Genomic DNA, 18979 nt, shown 5'->3' on the forward strand with positions numbered 1-18979 from the left:
CTGAACAGTCTATGAGAAGAATTCAGCAGAAATACCACAATTGTGGTTTATATAATATCTAATATGTCCTCTTGAATTCATGTGGGGTAAAGAATATAAATAACAAAACAACAATATGTCTGGAATACAATGAGAATTTGAAGACAGGAGTAATAACCTGAAAAACAAACACCTTGAAGTTCAGCACAACATGCCCCCAAAGTATCCTGATTTTAGTCCCTTTTTAATTACTAAATTCACCTGTTTAACATGCACCCATTGCTGAGGTATTCAATTGCTAAAACACAGCTTGTATAATCTCCTCTCAAAAGCACTTTCAAAGGAATGGGATGCTCTAAAGAAAGTCTACATGAGCCTTAAGTCACCATTTCCAACGCCAAACATTGACTACAAGTGTATAAAGACCTTCTATGTTTAGCTTTAGAGCAGTAGATCTATGCTTCCTGAAGTGATGGAGCTTCATCCAGTTGTTAAAGAGGTGCCGGTGATCCAGAGCTAATCCTCCAACATGACCTGACCTAACTAATGCTCTTGTGGCTGGATGCAATCAGAACCTTGCCGCTATGTCCCAACATCAGGTGTGAAGCCTTTCCAATAGAGCATGCATGAAAAGGGGGAAACTCCCAATAAAAACCACTGACTTCAGAAGAAATGCTAGACTATACTTATAAAGCTAGTGTACATTCTAACAACATCACTAACATTGTAGTTACTTGCTGTAATAGAGTGGTCCCAAACCTCTTCCTGGAGATCTAGTTTCCTGCAGGTTTCATTGCTAATCCAAATCTAACACACATCATTCAGCTAATGAAGGACCTCTGAAGGCAATAATTAAATGGGGTCAGTAAGGGTTGGAAATCGAAGTCTGTAGGATGGCTTCTCTCCAGGATCAAGGTTGATGACCACTACTGTAAATCAAGTAGCCCAGTCCTGCTCATGCACAGGACAGCCAGATCAATTGGTCAAAGGTTTGTTAATTAGCTGATGAGTTTGATCAGATGTATTAAAGCAGTGAAAACTAAATCAGTGCAACAGATATGATATATGGCAATGTTTGGATTTTAAACTTATGACATATATCTGCACATATAGCTTTCCCTTATATCCATCATTTATTGGTGACATCTGGACATATGTGGTATATACACTCACCGGCCACTTTATTAGGTACAGTAATAGTGCTAGTAAAAGGTTGGATCCCATTTTGCCTTCAGAACTGCCTTAACCCTTCATGGCATACCTTCAACAAGGTGTTGGAAACATTCCTCAGAGATTTTGGTCCATATTGACATGATAGCATCACACAGTTGCTGCAGATTTGTCAGCTGCACATCTATGATGCGAATCTCCCGTTCCACCACATCCCAAAGGTGCTCTATTGGATTGAGATCTGGTGACTGTGGAGGCCATTGGAGTACATTGAACTCATTGTCATGTTCAAGAAACTAGTTTGAGATGATAAGAGCTTTGTGACATAGTGCATTATCCTGCTGGAAGTAACCATCAGAAGATGGGTACACTGTGGTCATAAAGGGATGGACATAGGCAGCAACAATACTCAGGTAAGCTGCGGAATTTAAACGATGCTCAATTGGTACTAAGGGGCCCAAATATGCCAAGAAAATATCCCCCACACCATTATACCACCACCAGCAGCCTGAACCATTGATACAACGCAAGATGGATCCATGCTTTCATGTTGTTTACGCCAAATTCTGACCCATCCATCTAAATGTCACAGCTGAAATCGAGACCTGTCAGACCAGGCAACATTTTTCCAATCTTCTATTGTCTAATTTCAGTGAGCCCATGTGAATTGTAGTCTCATTTTCCTGTCCTTAGCTGACAGGAGTGGCACCCAATGTGGTCTTTTGTTGCTGTAGCCCATCTTCCTCAAGCTTTGACGTGTTGTGCGTTCAGAGATGGTATTCTGCATTCCTTGGTTGTAACAAATGGTTATTTGAGTTTCTGTTGCCTTTCTATCATCTCGAACCAGTCTGCCCATTCTCCTCTGACCTCTCACATCAACAAGGAATTACTGTTACACAACTGCCGCTCACTGGATATTTTCTCTTTTCCGGACCATTCTCTGTAAACCCTAGAGATGGTTGTGTGTGAAAATCCCAGTAGATCAGCAGTTTCTGAAATACTGAGACCAGCCCGTCTGGCACCAACAACTATGCCACGTTCAAAGTCACTTAAATCACCTTTCTTCCCATTCTGATGCTCGGTCTACACTTCAGCAAGTTGTCTTGACCACCTCTACATGTACCTAATAAAGTGGATATAATGAGTGTATATAGCAACTTATTTGGTCATTTGCAGATCTTGGATGTGTTCACTCACCGAGCAGACACATATGCTCCAGATCTTAAGCACACTTCCCTTTGATGGTATATGTGCATATATGGCCGTATGTCAGATTTATAGGTTCTAATTCACGGAGTGAGGGGGCGTGTCGAGGGGGCGTGGCCTGTGCTCTCTTTAAGGCAGCGTTAAAGCGTGGAGAGCAGTGAACTAGGCGGATTATTACAGGCTCGTCTCTCCTCTCGTGCTCGAATCAGCTCCGCTGGCGAGTGATAGCAGCTCAGAGAACATCCACTCAGTGCGGGTGAGTTCAACAGAGTTGAGATGTTCATCGTCCTGTGTTTCAGAGCTACAAGCCGAACTGAATAACGTACAGTTTGTCGATTTACTCATTCAGATAAAGGTGATTAAGGCACATGCGCAGCGCCAGGGTATAACCAAGGCATTACTGGGAATGCATTAGTGCACAGTGGTAATAATGTAGGTCTTGCAATGTTATATTACTATAGGATTATGTCTATCTGCTCTTTAATCCTGATTTCAGTATCTCGTCTGCCACCCTATCACTGTTCTGTCTTTTGTTATCCCTTCTGTTCCGCCCCTGTCATGTTACATTAGTGCTAGTTCACAACTCATGGTTGCTTTTTGTTTACTCTTTTAAAGAAACGTACTCTGCTAACTTTACTCTCCTACAGACTGCATCTCATTCTTTGAATGTCATTAACGTGTAAGAGAATCACTGCAGGCTAGAAAATGGTTGAACTGTGGAGCTCAGGTTTCAAAGCTAAACACATTTCTTACTCTAAATGAAGTAGCTGACATCTTGTGAGCTGGCACTACCTCTACTGTCACTGGGGTGGGACCCTCAAGGGTACATATCAGTATTTTTAGTCAGGGAACATGATTGTACCATAATCCATTGAAAGTCATACTGACTCCACACACCCCATCTTGTCTCTCGGCTTTTTAGTTTCTTGTTCTGTTCTAAAACCCTAAGTTACAAAAAGGCATAAATACTTTTTCACTAGAAAAAAAATATTTAAGGTTCACAATTGGACCCTAAGACCACTGTTGTACCTTCGAGGGTACATTTATCTTGTTTCTACCTTGATGAACGGAAATGTACCTGCACAGAACCTTTATTGCTAACGGTGTATCCGCACATAGAATCTGAAAATTCCTTGTCCTGCCGTGTTTCCTATCTTTATATTAAAGATGTACAAGACTTCTGTTATCTCTGGATTGCTCAGAGCAATTTGAATTCGTAAGCACTTATAACAAACGTCTAATGCATTAAGTATATTTCTATTCAAGTGTTTACTTATAATTTATATAAGTAATTATATAAATTACTAATATAATTTAATTAATAATATAATTTGTGAGACACATAAAACAAAATCTATGCATTTTCAGTTTGGCTAGATAATGTTCTTTACCTATCAAATAAATGCAGCAGCAGCATTTAGAAGTCACTTTATTAAATAAAATGAGCAGATTAAACAGCATAAATAATCAGGTTTTTGTTAGACCTTAAAGGGTTAATATTTACTGAACTTTTGAATTTGATGTGATTGGTGCTGTGAGATCAGGGTAGCTGCAGCTGACTCATTTTCTCTGCCCACGCCTCCAGTGAATATTTAATGTGACATTCATGTTTTGTTTCATGTCAAAACTCATTACAGTTTTTTGACATATGAGGCAAAAAGTGTTCAAATTTCCATCTTACCAAAAAAAAAAAAAAAAAAACAGTTCTCGATGTTGATTTGTGCTTATGGCTATAGTCTTGACTAAATGTCACTTGGTAAAGTGCTGGTCTCGCCAGAGAAAAAAGGCTCTTAAACTTTAGCTAACATCGTTACTACAGTGTGGTGCACTACACTGTAATTTTACAGCACTACTGCTGCCACCATTAGGCAAAAGAAAAACTGTAACATAATGGCTGGCCAGCCACGTATAACACACTCTAAAACAGAAGCAATGGGCCGATGAAAATGAGTCTGTGGCCCACATTTGGCCCTGGGGCCGGATTTAGTGTTGGAGAATAACTATGATTAATGCTAGCCTTCCTCAAGAAGAGGTTTGGAAATAGTTAAACAAACACACTGACATCTCTACATGTTTTATTCATTCTAATGCTCATTTGTCTTTATTTTACTATTGGTGTTCTTCATGTGCAAATAAAGGCTTGATTCCCAGATAAAGAGCTTTTTAATTCCAGTTTTCTCTAGTTATAAAGTATCTGTTTGACATATCAGTCATGTCAAAACATATGTTTGACACCTATAATTTTGTCCAAGCGCCTATCTGCTGAGATCTGAGGAGATCTGCGGTATCACTGTGCATCCCTAGTTTGAATAGCTCTTGGAACATGACTCATTATCTGAGTGTGCTCTACCACCTTTCATTCAAATGCATTAAAGTCATTAAGGACTTTGTGCCACTTTCCGGAGCAGGTCTGCTTGAGCAGTTCAGAGCAGCACTACAGGGGACTGCACACATCTTCAAGAGGCTCATGATGGATGTATTATATAAGGAGAGGCAATCCTTCTATAACTGTTTAGACCCGGAGCCTGACAAAAAAACAAAGGCAATAAAAAAGCGATTGTTCTCTAACAGGCAAATCTTAAAATAAACCCTGCTGTGAGTCATAAAATGGAATATAGTTAGAAAGTCTTCTCTTTGATTTTCTCTTTGTTATCCTAGATTTAAAAAAATAGATTTCTAGCATGAATAATGGGCCTACAACCTCTGTGAAGGTCTCAGATGACCATGGAGATCTTAGAGGAGGCCTTGTCTCATAGATTACGCTGCTAGGTGAACCCTGCCTGTGCTCAGATTCCAACTATGCTATGTTGGGGTTCCAGAGAATGCAATTTGTCAGGTTCATACTAGAGGCAAGGTGCACACGGAGCTGCTCTGCAGTGGTCTGTGGCTGGTAGTTTGACAAGAATCAGGAGCAGGCCTGTTGTGAAACACTGAAGAGACCCAACACAGCAGGAATCGGCTACAAGCAAATTAGGGAAATAAATAATTAAGTAATCATCAGAAAAAGAGAAAGAAACAGAAAGAATGCTATGGCCATGGTGCAGTCATGCTGCCTGAAGGCCTTGTAGACCTTTGCAGATGTTCACAGACCTAGAATTAATTTGAGCAGGGGTGTCCCCAGAATAGGTCATGATTTTGCCCTGTGTAGGCTTTTCACACTTTTCTTAAACTGCATCTCAGCTTTCTTGTGATCACTTAGGAAAGCTCATGTCTTGGGTCAGTCAGTGTTTCACAGTGGATGAATACATTTTGCATTAAAGCTGGTGGTGTTTTTTCATGCAGCGCTCTGGCTTGACAGATATATAAGCTATTACAGCAGTAGTGGGCAAATGTTTATCACAGTATAATTCAAATATCTGTTTCTATATGTATCATAGTATATTTTAATATTTAAATAAAAACCTTTTAGATTAAGTAAATCTATTTTTTAAGATTAACAGTGGCTAATTATTCTTGGTTGCCCCTTCACCCATAAAGGTGCTTAAATGTAAGTCCTTTAAAATTCGAATTAGAAGCCAACTTTAGTGTCTGTGAACTTCTCAATGTCTCTTAATTCACCAAACTTTAACCCTGAAGATTGGCACACTGACTGCTGGTCACATAGCAGTGCAGACAGCAATATCACCTGGCTAGTAGCTAACAAAACGGCAAAGAGAAAGATTTACGAGAAACGGTGCAGCAGTCACATTCTGGTGCCTCAGGCACCATTTAAGGTCGAAAATTCGCACAGGGAGCTGGCGAATGAGAAGCCAGAAGACTTCAGAAGATTTCAGCCTTATAAAAAGTTGAATGCTGAGAGACATTTTAGAAAAAACTATTCTACTCTTGAGGTATCCTACCAGAGATTTGAGAAAAACAGCTATAGCTGAGATAAAGCTTAAAGCCAAGCAAAGTAAGTTTGATATTTTGTTTATTTTACATTCTGCTAGGACATTATCACATACTGAGACTGGTAAAATGGGCATAACATGTTGTGGGTGCCAAGGTGGTTAGATTTTTGTTGAAAGGACAAAGTAGCTCTTCGTAACATTTGGGTTCCAGTTCCTGGTTTAGGTGATGGATGAATTCTGTAGTTTTCCTCTTAAAATTGTTCTCGATTGACAACTGATCAGAATACCAGGATATTAATTGGGCTTATGTAACATAAGCTAACATCAACACTGATTAACCCCATCAAATACGGATACGCATTACTCATTTTTGGGATCACAGTGCTTAATAGTGTAGATGATGGCAGGATAAACAAAATATTGCTGACTGTTCTCCATAATTATATTATTCTCGTGATTTGTACATGTTCAACTTATGTGATGTGTATGCTGATATGTAATTACCATGCCATGCCACCTACTACTAATCAACACTGTGAGCTTCTTTGTAATGACTCCCAGTCAAAATTTTGAAAACGTTTGTATTTGATGTCTGAGTTACTGGGATAGACTTGGGAGTAGTAGCAGATGAGTTTTGTGGCAGAATGAAAATTGGGCCATTAATGTGTTCTGTCTGGTAATGGTGAACCAAGAATGAACAGCTGCCCCAATGTCCTGGTATATGACCTAACTGTAGAACCTCCTCTGTGCCCCATGTCAGATCACGAGCGCAGACTGATTTGCATGATCTGGGGGGGGGGGGGGGGGATTATGACCCAAACATGGTCTTACATGCTACAAATTCATAAGTGTCTTGTGACATGTACTGTGGGTATGATAGGGCCTCCCTCACCCTGGTAGCCTAACAGAGTGGTAATGAATCAAAGAGAGAAAAACAAAACAGACAGAAGGAGACACAGGAGTATAGCATGTCACTCTGCTGGAGGACGAAGTTGTTGTTCTCTATTGGTGCTGTACCCGACACTTCCAGGAAATCCTCTGTGGGCGCCCCTGCACCATATGAGAGGCATGCCAGCTACCGCGTTAATGAACACTCCTCAGTCAGATGTGCATATTCCCCCGCTTCAGACAGATGGTAAGGGACATGCCTCGCTGGAGGATAAGTCTCTTAGTTTGCTTCACCTGCGTTCAGTGACTGGAAAAAACCTTTACTCCTAATTCAGCTTTCCATTGACTTCCACACAGAACAAATGGGGACCAATAAGAAAACCCTGAGGAACACCTAGTTTAGCTCCAGCAATATAGAAACTTGTTTGACAGCTCAGCATTAGCAGTGCGTATCAAAGTGTATCCATGCTGTGAAATAGCTTTAGACTTAAAGCTCATTTGCATCTGTTGACTCATACGAGTGAGTGTCATCAAAATGGTGGAGAAGGGATGAACTAGTTGAGGTTCTTACTAAGATGGTAAGCTTCTTCCTTGTAATGAAGCTGAGCTGGGGTGGGTGGTTGATCTGCTCTGTGCTGATACAGATGTTGCATTAGTGTGTGTGTGTGTGTGTGTGTGTGGTGGGAACATAAATACCCTCCAGTAAGTATTGGACAGTTGTGGCACACGAATTCTGAGTTTTATATTATTATGTGTTACATGACAGACTCATTCCAGAACACTAAGATTTATATTTATAAGAAAAATTCTTTGAAATCATTAAATTCATCTGAGTCATTCTTTCCGATCTTTGTTTTCCTTTGTTGTGGACGCACACATAGAGACACATACCATGCACACATACAGAACACATTACAAAGGCCCTAGAGCCCTTTGTCAGCCCACACAGTCCTGTGCAGCTAAAATGCTACTGTTTTTTTTTTTTTTTTTTGCTTCTCGTCAATTTGCTGTTCTCTTCCCTGGGCTAGTGACAGTTCCCCTGTAATGCAGCGAGCAGTGGATGCCAAGTGACAGGGGCTTTCTCCTAGCAGTGCACTGGAGCAGACTGGAGCATCCCTGCGCTTTGGAACCTCTATTACACCACTCCACCCACCCCCAAGTAACATCTGGCTCCCTCATTAGTTCCTCACAGAAATATACTGGGATGCCTGTTGTGTAATCCAGTATTTCTTAAATGGGATTTTGGAGTTTCACTGCCCTGAAGCGTTCAGTGTTTTCTCTGTGCTGTCGTCAGTCCTCAGCTCAAAGTGTTTGTTAATTTGCCGATTCATTGAATCAGTTGTGTTAGGACAAGAAAGGCACTAATCCATTCAAGGACCAGATATGCTGAATGGATCCATAAAGTAGAAATCCTTAATACAGAGATACTCTAATAAATGCTGTTTTCTAGGGCTATAGCAGAGAGCACAAAATAATGCAGGGTAAACGTAACGTGAATAGTTTCTGTCGCTGAGCAGGTTAAAATAGTGCATGCTTTTAGTCATCTTATAGTCCTATACCAATATCAGATGGTGACAGTAATTGGACAGATTTTTTCATTAGATTCTTCTACCATTTAAGTTGCTTTGTTCAGATGTTTTTTTTTCAGTTACTGATGTGTGAAAGTCATTCTTGTTTTTATTTACTTTAACCTATTTCTACTTTAATCATCCTATTAGTGATTAGTTATTATTTTGAAGCATATAATTGTCTCACAGTGAGGGCTACCCAGGATAAAGTACACCCTCCAAACAGGGTTATTCAAGGTTGATTGTAATTGTAAGTTAAAATTGAAATAGAATATATTTCACTTATATTGTGCTGATATTTGCTCTTCTACTTCATGGTCCAAAGTAAATTTGTTTGGTCAGTTAGAATGATTTTCAAGTAATTGTTTTCTGCATCGATTTACCAGACTTTAAGCCACAGTCACAAGTCTCAGTCCATGAAAGGAAATGAGCTTAGTTTTGTTCATAAATGGTAAACGCTGGAAACAAAATGTATGCTTTTATTTGCAGCTAAGATATGTAGGGTTGCCTGCATAAAATCACATTAATCTTGCATAAATACTTTTAAAATGATTAAGCAAAAAACTAAATATATCACCATGTATAATTAGTGAATTGTTATTGTGATGTTGGCCTTTGCAATACAGATATTGCAGGAGGCAGCAACACGCAAATGAATAATCAATCACTTAATGCTTTACTGTGTGATCTTAGCATTTTACCAATCACATTTTCAAATGAGTGTTTCTGTGGGTGTTTGGATGAATGAATATATGCATGTAATCCAACAAAAGTAATCAATTTGCTCAAAATAATGCAGGCCAGTTTTTATTCATGTCCCATTACTAACTCATCAGGGCAAAGTCAGTATATTGCTCTTAAAAAGTGTGGTTTTTCAAGGGTTCTGTAGTAAAGACATGATTCTATATAGAACATACAAAGAACCCTTGGCATGATTTAAGCGTTCTTTGCATTATGAAAGTGTTCTTCAGATTAATAGAGAATTTGCTGTAGTTGGTTCTGTGTAGAACCGTGTTGAAAAGGGTTCTCTACTGGCACCCAAGTGGTGGAATGAACTCCAACTGGCTGTCCGTACAGAGTCTCTTGCTGTCTTCAAATGCAGACTAAAGACACATCTCTTTACATAGCACTTAAATGAGCATTGAATTAAGTATTGTTTGCAATACATTGTGCTGCTCTTATATATTATATTTTATTATATTGCACTGTGTATTGTAGTTTACTTTATTGTTGAATGCACTGTGTATTGTAGTTTACTGGTATTGTATTGTATTGCATTGTATGGCACAGGGTTCTGTGTTCAACTCTGTTCCTTTTTCTCTGCGTATCTACAGTGACTTTTGTATCTAGCAGTACCTGAGCTCAGGACCTGCTTTCCATTTTTGAACATTTCAGGGCCCTGAGTGACATCCTACTTGGGGGTCCCCTCCCCCTCCCACCCCAATAATATTCTTTGCCAAGGAAAAAATGAAGGAAATCTCTCGACCCATTTTCAAAAGTACAACATCAGGAGCGCTGTGGTGGTTTGGGGGCTTGTAGCCACAAATTCACAAATTATTTTTATCAATTTTAACCAGGATTTAATACAATATGTCCACTATGTGTTCACATACCTACAGTTTTAGACCAAAATGAATTGAATTACATGGTATACAGCTTTCAGCATCACCTTGTGTGTAAAAAATGTAAGAATAATATTACGCTTGCATTCTGTTCCATGGAATGAACTCTCATCACATCAGTGATAATGAATCGCGCACCACTGACCTTCTTGCTGCTCTGCTCTGTGAGGCTGGTTTTGCTCTGCTGATTCCTCTCTGATGCAATGGCACTCAGACATGTTTGTGTAGCGCATTAATGAGTTTAGAATAGCCGTCATCTCACCACTTTTCCCTCCCACTCGCAGAATAACAACTCAAATTAATCTCCATGCCTGGCTTTTGATCCATGCATCTCGTTAACCTATTTCATGCGTGTTTTGCTAGAAGCAAGGTTAGCATTACAGTTAACGGTGCTGGTTTGTGGTTTCAGAATTCCTCCATGTTGGCAGTGGGACAGGCTGGAAGGGACAGCGAGACGGGAAGCCACTCTTTGTTTGAATGGTCCAATATAACTTGTCCACACATGATCAAATTGTAAACTATCTGGTGAAATAGTGAATTGTAGCGAATTCTGCCAAAAAATCTATGAACCAAGACATGCTTGGTGTCCAAATTTAGCTTTTTCTCTGCAGTTATAAGGCTAATGTCAGTAACAGGTATTGGAACTTCCAACCAGTTAGCCTAAATCATCACAGATTTGTGTCCAACCATATTGAGTTGTATCTCAAATAGACTAGCAGATATGGTTTCTGAGACTGAATGATACTGTTGTCATTAAAAACAAACACAAACAAAGTTAACACAATTCAAGCTTCAAGATGACTGACACTACTATTTCATGCAATGAAGATAGAAATAGAAGGAGCAGTCATCATGAAGCCTGAATTTTGTGTTATCTTTAGTCTGTTTGGAGCACATTTAACGTTAGGGCTGGAGTGAATGTTAGGCAAAAGTTTATGTGAATTTTATGGGGCACTCTGGCCAAAATGAAAAATTTCACCATTGCTGTTATAAACATGCTCACCTCCTATAGTTGTGCTTATAGTTGTCTTCTAGTTGTAAGACAAAAAAAAAAAACCCTTCTGATTATGTACCTTGAAAGTAAGGGAAACTACGGGTGCTTTGAGGTGGACACAAGAGAGCAGGCAGTTTGAAATATTAGTATTTTTTATGCTAGCTGGCTAAAGTTGAAAGATGCTAAATAACTAATGTTACTTCTAAAAAGCCGAGTATCATGTCCGTATTATTATCCTCCATGTTTTTATCATCATGTAGGGCCCCAATAGATGTTTGGTGTATTTGTGTAATGCATGCTGGGTACTGAAGTTGAAGGAACATTGAGGGGCAAAAACAAAAAGGGTACGAAGACTGCTGGGATAGGCTCCAGCACCCCCTCGCGACCCTGACGGAGAAGCGGCTTAGAAAATGGATGGATGGATGGATGGATGGATGGATGGATGGTACAAAATAATGAACTCTGTTGAACTTGTGAGACTGATGTGCAATGCTGCACTACAGAATATTACATATCATGATAAATAACATACTAAATGCTAGGCAAGAATAGCCTTTTTATAGAAATTTAGGTAAATGTAAGTGAAAAACAAGGTGCGCATCTATAAAGCATCTAAATTAAGTGTTATGAATGTTGGTGGTGAGGAGAGGGGGTGGATAAAACGGAAGGATGTGGAGAGCAGGTGTCGGAGGTAGAGCTGGATGAGACAGAATTTTGGACGCCCCAGGGTTGTTTATACGCCGTGTCGTCAGAAAGCTCAATAAAGTCGAGCAATAATATCAGTCTCGCTAAAGCAGCTGAGGATGGGGCGCTTGGGTGGAGAGACATTGATGCTGAGGTCACTCAGGTGTGAACACACACACACACAGATAGGCCAGCTTGAGAGACAGAGGACTGAGCTGACACTATAGAGGCGGTTTAGTGTTGGGGCGCCATATAATCAGCTGTGGCATTCTGAGAGCGTTGTTTTGGCAGTGGAGTCCCACTGTGTGAAATCGTCTTGAAATGGGCACAGTCCTACCCTGTCTCTGCCAGGGCTAATGACGTGTAAATGAAAGCCCTGTGGTGTAGGCCTGGGTGGTACACCAGAAATGCCATGTACAGGGATATGGAAACTGAAGCCAGAATGGTGTTTTTCAGTAGCAGCATGTTCTAAGCTGCACTTCATTAGTCTCTCAGTGAAATTCCACATCCTTTTCATTTGACCTTGCAGTTTCTTAAGATTACTTCTACTACTACTACTTGTACTAGTATTACTATTAATTGTGCTACTATCACTACTACTATTACTGTAATAGTAGTTCTATTACTTCTACTACTAGTAGTATTACCACTACTGTTACTTTTACTGCTACTACCACTACTGTTACTACTGCTACTTGTACTAGCAGTAATACTGCTATTACTTTTACTACTACTACTACTACTACTTGAACTTGTAGTAATGCCACTATTACTTTCACTACTTCTACTGGTACTGCTATTACTTTTATACTATTACAACTACTACTACTATTACTACTACTACTACTACTACTACTAATAATAATAATAATAATAATTATTATTATTATTATTACTGTTGTTATTATTATGTTTAGAAAAAATATATAAAAACAAGCAAAAATAAAATTAAAACTCTGAACAAAATACAAGAATGTAGGTTTTATTGCTTAATATTTCAGTAGAAAGTTCTTGTTTAGTGAAACCAGAAAACTGTAAGTGAATAATAATAATAATAATAATAATAACAACAACAACAATGCAACAATGCAACCGGACAATTGCTTGAATACGGTTTCACACCTCTGCTACTACCTGAACAATTGTTGTCCAATTGGTGCATTTGGTATAAGATGGCCACTGTGGAGCTGTTATGAAGCTCATTTGCAGATGAATAACCTAACCTAACCTAACCTAACCTCACATTGCTTTGCATACAAAGATGTGAATTTCATGCCTCGGTGCCATTGAATTCGGCAGGGGCATTAAATCTATAATCCAATCAGTGTCCTGAATGTCCTGCGACAGTAAATGACATTTAGAGGAGCGATATATTGCCCCTGTTGCGGCTATAGCTGACCCCGAGGTAAGTGCATGGACCTAAATCCAATCTAATAACGTATGTGACAATGGAGTCTAGCTGGACATGACTGCATGTGAATGATCTAGGAGTCACTCTGCATAAATGCTGCCATTTCTCTAGGTGACAACCTCAAACTGTCCTAGGGTTTCTGCACACTCTGCAAATTTGAGTTATTGTGTGACAGTCAGCTATACATAAATGAGGTAACTAGGATCTTATGGAGTCAAGTGCAAAAAATGAGTTGCCCCCCTATTGTGAATATTACCCTTTCAGGTAATAAATACTAAACCCTGCCAAAACTACCTGCCACCGCTTTGTCATCCTCAAAAACAAAAAACATTTCTAGAACTGCCACTGCTCTTAAGGCATGTCATTTCATCCACATGCATCTGATGTTAACATAAATCAGTCATGTCTGTGAAGTGTGAAGGGTAACTGCTGACACATGTTGTCATGAGTAGAGCCCAATAAAGACTGAGCCCTGGACCCCAGTACAGTTTACACAATTTATTGCCACCCAAAAACCTCCCTTTTATCTAAGATCTTTAAAACAAAATTATGTTGATGAAAAAAAGTTGGCCCTGTGCGGAAAACATAAAATTAACCACACAGGCTTGAGTGCTGCTGGCCATGCTGAATCTAAGCATCACTTAAATAGAGCCTTTCTAGCAATGCTAAGTAGGGGAAACGGTTTCAGCGATTTCACAGTCTAAGTTATAGGAAGTATTTGGTTAAAATTGTGTTGACAAACATTACTTTTTTATATTTTTGTTTTTTTTTTCCAATACATTAAATTCAGCAATTAAACAGTGGCTAGTTTACTATAACCACCTACACTGTAGCTAAATTATTGGCCTTTTTGTCAGAAACACCATATAATTGCACTTTATATGCTTACAACTACAGACTACCAAATAAAATCAGCATGGTAGTGGCATGGTAGTGTGTGTAGCGCTGTTGTGTGTGTATCAGACACAGGAGTGTTACTGGGGTTTTTATACACCTCAGAGTCACTGCTGGGTTGGGAATAGTCTGCCAACCAAAAATATCCAGCCAACAGTAATCCTGTGGTCGGAAAATAATCAGTAGTGAAGAGCTAAAGTATGACAAGCACAGATTATTAAAAAATATAAGCTTTTGTCTCTAACTATACATTTACAAGGTAAACCAACAATGTAAGTGTGTCTAGGGAAGAGAACAGTATGTGTACACAGTGTTTAAAAATCATAGCAACACGATTGTACATAAAAACTTCACACAAACGCAAAACCCACTAACACAGAGATTGATCATTGATCAGGCCTTTGGGTCTAGCACTCAGGGGGCTGCCAGGAGTCTTGAGTATCGAACTCAGAACACAAGACTTAATTTAACTCAAATAGCCTCAACACAGAAGAAACCCCTGGATTTGGTACTGTGTGCAACCTCCTTTTACAACCATAACAGCAATGCATCTTCTGTTTAAATGAGATTGAGAACATAGAGCAAGCAATTTGAGACCACTTCTTAATACAGAATCACTTTATATCCTTCAGGGTCCTAGGTCCTCTCTGTTCAGCTCACCCCACAGGCTCAAAAAGGTTTAGGCCCGAGGACTCTGATGACTATGTCAAAAACTTAACTCTGTGATCACTCAACCATTTGTGTGCATTTGGACATATTTTAGATCATTGTCCAGCTAGCAGATCTTGCTTCAATAGCGGTGACTGCATACAGATTTTCACTTTAAATCTTTGTATACTTAATGTCCACAATGCCATGTCTCCTAACAAGGTTCACAGGGCCTTTGAAGGAAAAAGTATCCCTACAAAAGCTCTAAAACATATTTTTATGTCAGTCATCTTGTTTTTGGTAGTGTGTTTGGTAATGAAAGCTCTATTTTTTTTATCTTATCTGACCATAGAAGCGGCTCCACTGGTGTCTAGCAATGCCACTTGTACCAAGTTAGATTAAAGAAAATGCCTTCTAATGGCATGCCTTCCAAAAAGGTGTACATTTCTTCTGCACATCTCCAACCATGATCTAGTGAGAAAGTACCTCTCTGAACATCCTCTTTACTGTTCATGTAAACATTCAGCTTCTTCCAGGCAGGTTCACTACAGTTCTGGTTCTTTTAAACTTCTTAATTATTGACCTAACATAAAATGTGGGCTTTTTGTGGCAATTTTCCATGTAATCAACACATTTTTATCTCATTTAATTTCTGTGTTCTCTAATCTTTCCCATTTTTATTAACGACTAAGGGAATTTGGCCTCTGTGTCACCTCATATTTATACTCCAGTGAAAAGGAAGGCATGGACGACTGCTTAAGTGTTCTCAAACAGTCCGGTAGACTTAAAAAAATTGTGAAGTATAATTGGGAACATGCTTCAGCTACATTTTATCAGAATCAGAACCTGAATCCTTTGTTGATCCCAGAGGGAATTTGCAGTTGTTACAGTTGCAACCATTTATGTAAAAGAATAAACACTTTAATCATTTAAAACAAAGATGAAGAGAAATTTGCAATATATACATGAAATTTAAGTTCTTATGAATATAGTAAAGTGGCAGTGACTGTGATAATAAATATTAAACATCTAGTATGAGGCAGTTCAAATTATTGTACCTCTAAATTATTTCACACAATTATTATTATTACACATATGAACAGTACTGTTTGGTATTGAGTTTTGCACAGATGAACCCACACTTTGTGAATCACACACCGAGGGAGGAGTTATAGAGTCAAGGTAAGAATGACTTCCTGTGGCGCTCTGTCGAGAATTTCGGTAGAATGAGTCTTGCACTGAATGTGTTCCTGTGTCTCATCACCGTGTCGTAGAGTGGATGGGAGCCATTGTCCATAATGGCCTAGCGAGTCCAGCTCCACACCCACAACATCACCGGCCTTGCAGATAAGTTTGTTGAGTCTGTTGGTATCTGCCACCCTCAGCCTGCTTCCCCTGGTAAGCATATACTTGGTTGAGCAGGTAGATGATGGCGTCTTCAACTCCCAGGCGGGGCTGATAGGCAAACTAGAGGGGGTCCAGAAAAGGCTAGACTATGGGTTGGAGCTGATCCAAGATGAGCCCCTCCATGGTCTTCATGACATGGGACGTCAGTGCCACTGGCCTGTAGTCCTTGACGTCACATTGGTCACGGTGTCTTTGGAGGCTTGGAGGCATAGGCTTTAAGCACCGTGGGGGGGGGCCTTCAGGGCCTGCAGCCTTGCTTGTGTGGAGTTTCTTCAGTTGTCTTCTCACCTGGTCAGCAGTGAGACTCACTGTAGAGGTGACGGTGGGGGAGGAGTGGAGGTGTGAGATGGGCTGTCTGAGGAGGGGTGCAGGCTATCAGGAGGGGGGGGGGGGTGCTGAGGACCGGCAGCAAAGAATCAGGACTGGGGAGAATAGATCCTGCAGTGTCAAATCTGTTGAAGAACAGATTTAGCTTGTTGGCCCTTTCCACACTGCCATGTACTCCTCTGTTGTCACTGGACCTGAAGCTGGTGATGGTACTCATTCCATTCCAAACCTCCCTCATGTTATTCTTTCCACTCCAGCTTCCTCCTATATTTGTTCTTCGCCTCCTTGATAGCTGTCTTCAGTTCCCTCTGGATTGTTCTCACCTCCATTCTGTCTTCAGCTCTAAAAGACCTCTTCTTCTTGTTGAGGAGAGCTTTAATGTCCTTTGTTACCCACAGCTTGTTGTTTGGGTAACATTTAACAGTCCTGGTTGGGACAGTGTAGTCCACGCAGAAGTTAATGTAGTCCTTGATACACTCTGTGAGCCCGTCCAATCACTAGCCTCAAAGCAATCCTGCAGTGCCTCGTAAGTCTCCTCAGACCATCTGCTCACTGTCCGCGTGGTCACAGGCTGACTCTTCACAAGCAGCACATAACAGGGACTGAGGTTCACCAAGTTGTGGTCTGACCTACCCAGAGGGGAGAGGAGGGAGCAGCTGTATGCGTACTTAACATTATCATACAACTGGTCCAGTGTTCTTTCCTCTCTGGTGGGCGAGTCCACATACTGAGTGAAGTTTGGTAGTGCCTTAGCCATATTGATGTGGTTAAAGTCACCTGACATGGCGATAAAGGCACTCGGGTGTTGAGTTCGGAGACGCGCTATGTTTGAATAAATGACATTGGGTTGGCGGGGGGAGGGTGTAAACAGCCACGATAATAGCATATGAGTACACGCGTGGTAAATAATATGGCCTAAGTACAACAGCCAACAGCTCAATGTCTGGGCAACAGGCACATTCCTTGATAGTAATGTGACCAGGGTTATCCCAGCAGTTATTAACAAGCACAGCGAGTCATCCTCCTTTGCACTTACTGCTCTCAGTGCAGCCCCAGTCGGCCCGAATAGTCTGGAAGCCATTGATGGAAACATTGTCATCCGGGATGTCCTGGTGTATCCATGTCTCTAAAAAAAAAGCACATTAAACTACACTCCCAGTACTCCCTCTGACTCCTGGCTAGTACTGTTAGCTCATCCATCTTATTAGCCAGCGCCCTCATGTTGCCCATGATGAGAGAGGGGAGACGCAGCTTCTCCATAAGCCTCCATCGTCTCTCCCTCGCTTTCCCCGTGCGCTGGTTTGTTCCTCCTCTGCATCCCCTGTGTGTCTGTCTCCAAAGCTCTTTGGAGATGTTCGTTGTCCTGGTCGCCATGCAGCGCGATCAACCAACCCCGTGTGTAAACAAAGCGGCCATGTTGCTGCGCAGCGACGGACCATGAGAGTGAAAGAAGCACTTTCACAGCGAAAAAACAGACCAAGACTCTCTCTACTAGCATGTTTCGAAAGGGCACAGCTTCCCTAAGTTGCCTCGTGAAATAAATAAGTTATTAAAAAGATAAATAAAATTTAAGAAGAAAAACGAAAAAACATGAACGGGAGCTACTGTAACAGGCAGCATGCACGCACGCGCATGTACTCTCAGAACATATTCAAAAACATGCCCAGTGACACAGCTTTGTTTTACTAGGAAACTCTTTTGAAAGTTTATATTTATTTAATAATATCCAGACTGAGTTAATAAATCATGCAAACATGTTTAATGACCTTTATTTAAGCAAATTGTACATCAAGAAATGGGACTACAGTCAGTAATTGTACATCTACACTTATAATTGGTCTTTTTAAAAAGTGCACCTACAGCTCTATGCAAAAGTTTGGGCACCTCAGTCAACATACACATTTTGTTGGTTTTCCCACTGAAAATAAGTCCACATCCTAATACATGGAAGATGTTTCTGGGTTTGGGTTTTTTTTTTGGCATTTGTCTCAATTTGATCATGTCCCATTTCACCACTAGCTAGGTTTCCCCTCAGTCACACAAGGCCACTAAAGCTGGGAGGATGATGCTTCCTCCGAGACACATAAAGCCAGCCACGGCATCTTTTAGTAACATCATTTAAGAGCTGAAGACACTTGTAGGAGAATGCTAACTTGTTACATTAGCTAACAGATGTCTGCATTGGCTAGCATAGTGGTAAGTTTGGGAGAGCTACAGTTATGCTCTCTTGGACTTCCAGATGGCTGTGGCATCATCAGGTATTGAACTTTCAATTTCCCAATGGTAGTTATGTATGCAGTAGCTGTTTTTGATAAAGTGGTCAATGAGAGTAAGTATGAGGTAGGTGTAGC

At 40.3% G+C, this 18979-nt stretch overlaps 1 protein-coding gene across 3 annotated transcripts in view; it reads left to right on the top strand.

Moving 5' to 3' along the window:
• The first annotated feature begins 2488 nt into the window (after nt 1-2488).
• The window catches only part of rph3aa (rabphilin 3A homolog (mouse), a), a 53151-nt gene continuing 36660 nt past the window's right edge, over nt 2489-18979 (top strand). For 2 of the 3 annotated variants that reach the window (XM_017693691.2, XM_017693692.2), the window contains exon 1: nt 2500-2611. The gene's annotated coding sequence lies outside the window, so the exon portion shown is untranslated. Of the gene's footprint in view, nt 2612-18979 lie in introns of all 3 variants that reach the window. The other variant, XM_037546919.1, reaches the window with a different exon arrangement.

This window comes from Pygocentrus nattereri, chromosome 18 (genome assembly GCF_015220715.1).
Source record: "Pygocentrus nattereri isolate fPygNat1 chromosome 18, fPygNat1.pri, whole genome shotgun sequence".
NCBI classification, from domain to species: Eukaryota; Metazoa; Chordata; class Actinopteri; order Characiformes; family Serrasalmidae; genus Pygocentrus; species Pygocentrus nattereri.